Source organism: Onychostruthus taczanowskii, unplaced genomic scaffold (assembly GCF_017590055.1).
Source record: "Onychostruthus taczanowskii isolate IOZ18803 unplaced genomic scaffold, ASM1759005v1 scaffold85, whole genome shotgun sequence".
Taxonomy (NCBI): Eukaryota; Metazoa; Chordata; class Aves; order Passeriformes; family Passeridae; genus Onychostruthus; species Onychostruthus taczanowskii.
The window spans coordinates 1,529,265-1,535,642 of NW_024506443.1; positions in this window are offsets into that span (position 1 = coordinate 1,529,265).

Here is a 6,378-nt window from a genome sequence, read left to right on the forward strand (position 1 = left end):
TTTAAATAGATTAATGTTTATGCCATAGCAATTCTAGGCTAACAGTTTCAATGAAATAGCGTCAAAACGAGGTAACTGCTAAAAAACACAAAAGAAAGGGAATCTTTAAAAAAATAGTTTTGAAAAAATCTGAGCTGAAGTTACATGATTTGACATATAGTGATGACTGTAAGAAGAAAAATACTGGAACAAAACCAGAAATAAACTGTGATATAGAATTTACATATCTATAGTTTTTAATTCTGCTTAACTTATGATACCAGGTATTTTCATGAGAGTGATGCTTTTTACTAATGCTGTAATTTCCGTAGCTTTTACAGCAGAGAGGGGAGAGCAGCCTTGTTCCTGTTTAGGGTTTATTTTTTTTTTTTAATCATTCCCATGAAGCTTTAACATAGGGAAGCCTTATCTCCACAGATCTGAACAGAAAACCAACCATGGAATAGTTCTGACAAATAAATATGCCTCTATATGTATATATGTACATAGTTAAAACACAAGTTCACTGTAATTTCCTAGGAATAAAGTTCAGTTTCTGAAGAATTTTGCTTCTAAGTCACTTTTCTTCTAACTCCTAAACACCACTGCACTTTCCTCATACATCTGTATTAGTGACAGCACCAACAGATCTTAAAATTGCACCACCCTTTTATACACAGTTTCCTTATTCTTAGTGTTGAAGAGCAACTCAACATCATAAATCATACCTCAGTCGGTGCAGAGAACGTGAAAGCTGTAATTCTACACTATGCCTCACAGTATAGTGGCATGGCAGGGGTTCTTGGTAGTGGGCTGAGTCCTTTCACACAGTAATAGCTAATGAGCGGTGCCTTACTTCTCTCAAAGTCAAAATGAAAAAGGGTTTGTGCAAGAACGATATTTATTACTACATGTACTATAGCTGCTGTGTTCCCTTCCCCCTTCTTTACCCATTGTGTGAGATCTCAAATCCCTATTTCAATGTTTCTCCCAGTATGAAGAACTCACCTTCATTATCCCCATGAAAGGGCTCCAGCCGTGTTTTCAAAGAAAATGGCTGCAACTGCATTTCACTGGGAATTCAATCTTCCTGTGGTATAAATATTTCAGCAGTGAGAATACCTAAGGGTTCTCTAGTTATATTTTCAGATTAAAAAAAACAAAAACAAAAACAACAAAAACCCACCAGTCACTGATTACTGAGAAGGCAATCCTTAAACCAGTCAATTCTTAATATAAAAGTACTCAGAAACTTTAAAGCTGAACATGAGAACAACTGCCAAGCTATTGACAGGGATGAGCGTTGGTACAGCAGGTTTTTCCTCTCCTTGTGTTTTTTTGGAATCTGCACACTAAAATACCCAGGAGGTTAATATTAAATACTTAAATCCCTTGGTAAATCTAAAAATCATAGGATACAGCAAATCTAAGGTTGCAGCTGTACCTTGATGTTGTTATTACTGTGATCCTTCCCTTTACTGACATATTCAGTCAGGAAAGGGTCTGGTGTTTTCCATATTACATTCTCTTTCTATGTAAAGATACTGCAGCAAATAAAAAAAAAAAATCTCATTTGTTCATCAGCCGGGTTATTTTAGAAAGCTTTGCAGTGGCATGTAATAAACTGCACATGAACATGGCTCCCTCTACTGACTGCTATTTAGAGGCTCCAAGAGTTTGTTTCCCCAGGCTTATAAGTTCATAACAATAGCTATAATATTCACAAAACAAATAGAATTTCTGAAGTTTCTTCTATTTTGAAAAACAAGGATTTTATTTTATTTGGTTTTTTTGGTTGTAGTTGTTTTTTGGTGGGGTTTTTTTGTGGGTTTTTTTTCCCTCTTAATACTACATGTTCTTTGGCCAAAATATTTATTCCTCTAAGTCCAAAATTCCAATTTGTTGTTAGGGCACTCCTGCCAGTTCAAAAGAAACTTTAAAAAGTCTTGAAAGGGTATCTAACAAGCTAATTAGCAGAATTATATTTGCTACACAGTGTCTGCAATCTTATTTATTAAAAAATGTTGAAATATAAGGAAGTCAAATGTTGAAATCTAACAGAAAAAGAGTGGATAAAGAAAACCAGTAATTAATAGAGTTGTCCTGGAATAGGTCATTAATCAATACAAAACAACCATCACCAAGACCAAAAAAAACTCCCAAACAAAAAAAAACAAAACAAAAAAAAAAAAAACAAACAAAAAAAAACATACAACCAGCCAACCAACCAATCAAAAACAATGAAAAAACCTCCAAAAATCACAAAACAAACAAACAAAAAACACACCAAAAAACCCATGAAACAACAAAAAACTTATTCAGCAAACTGGAGAGAACATCTTTCATTTCATGCTTAAAACATCATACATAGTTACTTTAGAAGAGGTTTGTGTCATTCACAGTTATCATACTCTAGACACACACATTGCAGAAATGATCCAGGCTTCCTTTATAGTTTTCCAGGGAAATGGTCAATATAGCAAGAATGGGCCTCTGGCATGTTTTAGAAGTCTTTACAGTAGCAGGGATCACCCAAGTTGGGTGGGAGTGTCAGTCTACTCAAAGGTGGGAAGACTCTACAGAGGTATATGGAAAGAGTTGATCAATGGACCAAAATCAACTTAATGAGATTCAGCAGGGCCAAGTACCAGGTCTTGCCCCTGGGTCACAACAATGCATTGAAGCTCTACAGGCTGGGGACAGAGTGGTTTGAGAGCTGCTCAGATGAAAGGGATTTGGGAGTGCTGGCCAACAGCTGAATATGAGCCAGCAGTGTGCCCAGGTGGCCATAAAGCCTAGTGGCATCTTGTCCTGTATCAAGAATTGTGTGGCCACTGGTCCTATGGAAGTGATCTCACCCCTGTACTCAGCCCTGGTGAGGCCTGCCTTGAGTGCCGTCTTCAGTTCTGGGCCTTCACTTTAAAAAGGGCCTTGAGGTGCTGGAGTATGTCCAAGGAACGGCAACAAGGCTTGTGAAAGGTCTAGAAAACATGTCTTAAGATGAATGGTTGAAGGAGCTGGGTTTATTTAGGCTCAGGAAGGGGAGGCTCAGGGGTGACCTCATTGCTCTCTATAACTACCTGACAGGAGGGTATAGTGCGGTCTCTCCTGCTGTGTCTGCAGTGAGAGGACTAGAAGAAATGGCCTTAAACTGAGACACGGGAGATTCAGATTAGATACTAGAAAAAAAATCTCACTGTTAGTGTGGTGAGGCATTTGAATGGGTTTCCCAGGGAGGTGATATGATTTAGTAGTTTAAGGGTTACCATGGTAGTGCTGGGTTATTGGCTGGACATGGTGATCTTAAAGGTCTCTTCCAACCTTGGTGATTCTATGGTTCTTTAATTTCTGAATTTTTCTAAAAGTTTCAAATATTTCGAAAATCTTTGGTGTAGATGTACTCAACAACTTCTCACACTACATTGCTAAATGAAGCTACTTAGTCTCCTCAGGCAGAATAAAGAATTTGCTTTAGCTACTGTATGCAATAGTATTACTCATATACTGTTCATTATATTTTGCTCTTTTATTCTTCAATGACTCTAAATCTACTGCCATTACATTGTTTTTAGGGTGTCTGTTACCATAGTGATTCACAACATGTGCCTAGCTGTCTCTTCTATCAGTTAAGCCTTGTTTAGTGCTATAGATGTAGAAAAACTCTGCTTAAAATACTTCCAAATTTTCTCTGCATTACATGAAAGCCTTGGTTCAGGTGATAGCTTAGAATTACTGATCTTTGACTTTCCCATTCCTTGGGTAATTTGTCTGTTTTTGCTAGGCAATTGTGTTACCTGAAGCACTAGTCTATAATACCAACAATGCTGCTAAGCCCTCATTGCGGTGCTGTCAAATCCAGTCTTTCTTAATGCCTGCAGCTCTTTGTGCAAGAGAAATTTTAATACCCATCAGATTCTTTTTGCATCCACGATAGATGCAAAACGTGGAAAAAGACTATTTACAAGAACACGTACTGATAGGACAAGGGGGAATAGGTTTAAACTAAAAGAGAGTAGATTTAGATTAGATATTGAGAAGGAATTCTTCATTGTGAGGACAGTGAGGCAGTGGAAGAGCTTGCTCAGAAAAGTTACTGGTGTTCCATCCCTGGAAGTGTTTCAGACTAGGCTGGATGGAACTCTGAGCAACATGATCTAGTGAAAGGCATCCTTGCCCACAGGAGGGGGTTTGGAGCTAAATGATCTTTAAGGTTCCTTCCAAAGCAAATCATTCTACAAATCTATTCTAAAATGGAGGGAAATTCAAATGTTGTAGTGCTAATACATAGGGGCTAAAATGGGTCAAAAACCACAAAAACTCTATCCAAGACTATATGTTCTCATGAAGAATATATATTCTTTATGCTTGTTTATAGTTATTTCATAAAGATGTGATTATCTCTCCAATAAAAAGAGATCTGCAATTTTAAGTTCAAAAGGACTTAGTTAAGTTTAAACTAATAGAACACACTTTTAAAAAGTAAAATAACTAGCTTTAAGGGTAAGAACTATCTAGAAGAAAAGCATCTAATATACATTAATTTTAAAATAAAAATTTACAAATTAATAAAAATTAAAAACTTATAAATCTACTCTGTATCCTAATATTATTCTAGATCTCTATTTTTTTTAATAATATGCATTCTTTTTTTGTGACATACAAGTATTTTATAGATTCAGGGTTTATTAGACTAATTCAGAATTTATAACTTGGAATGTAGGACAGAAACTAGAGTCCTACTTATCTGAGATTCATAACTGAATCCAAGGAAAATAAATAATGCAACATGAACTGAGTCAACAACAGATATAAGATAATCACCTTCTCTTAGTAAAAATGTAGCTCACAACAAACTAAAATATTCTTGCAAATTGTGAAAGCTTCGGTCTTATAAAGGTGTTAGTATCTGAAATTGTATGACATAGGCAGGGGAGGCATAGCATTTAATTTGGCAAGCTGGATCTAGATCTTTAGCAGATGTTAGTAAATTCCTCTCTACTTTTAATCTTAGAGAAAAAGAGGAAAATTTAAATTTAATCCCATAACTGGAATTGTAACTATACATGCACCCTTACCCAAAATAGTGAAAATGTAGATGTCCTGATTAGAGGCAACAAAAAAAAAGGAGGAACATATTTAGCAGTGAGGAAACTTGGAGAATAAATTGATAAAAATTCAATTATAAGGACAATATAAAAATTATCTATGTAAATAAAATTCTCAGTCTCAAGAATGGCTATTGAACTAAGGATACTTGTTTCTTGTCATGTGGTGAAGAACACACTAAAACACCAAATAGACTCAAGAATAGCATATAAGGACACTTATGCTACTCTTAAATTATATTTTAAAGAAAGTGAACATTTTTACGGAGCTAAATTAGGTAACTGCATAACTGAAGATGAAAATAAATTCATCCTGGTAATTAAAGAGAGTGATGGAGAAGAGATTTTCATATGGGTTCTTAAAATTGATGAAAGAGTCAAGATGCAGAAATAATGTAACATTCATTTAAAAAAGACATGCAGTCTGGACATCAAACCCATTTACTTGGCACATATTCACAACGCAAATTTTAACTTAGGCATCTGAGCTGGAACTAAATGTGATAAAATCCAAAGCTTTATTTCAAAAGCCTCATTTTAGTCTGTACCCACATAAACTCATGGAGCTAACTGTTTTGAACCAGGTCTAAAACATCTTTTATGATACTTTGTAGGTGGTGGCTAAAGATGTAGATTCTACTTCAGGGATAAAAAGGAGAACTAGGTCTAAATATATCTAATCTATCTCATTATAAGGACCTACATTTAGGCTGTTTCTTTAAGGTTGCCTTTGTGGTAATTGGAACACAAGACTTCCAAAACCACTTATTTTGGATCCCTTTTTTGATCCATGGACAAAGGGAGACTTCAATGATTACTTAAGATTATATCTGCATTATAAGATGGCTAGAAATAGGTAAGAATACTGTTTAAAAATGAATGGTTTTGATGCTTGTAACCAGAAAATGTGTACAGATGTGAAGATACCCTCTTTTATTCCACATAAAGGTAAATTGTAAATGTTCTTAATTTCAAAACGTTTAGATAAAAGTTCAGTAAAAAGACCCATTGAGAGAAAGCCACACTACTATTTCCAGTGATGATTTTTTCATTCCATGTATACTACACTTAAAAATGTGGAAAAACATTTATAATTTCTCAGTAGATCAGAAGTTAACATTGTCACAGTTTACATTTGCCATTACAAAGACCAGTAGATCCAGGATATTTGTATTTATCTTGTCACTAAGTCAGAATAATATTTCATCAGATTCTTATCCAGCAGTTTTTTCTGCATTGTCCTACAAAACTCATTAAAAAAAAAAAAAGAAGGAAAAAAAAGAGTCACCTTGCT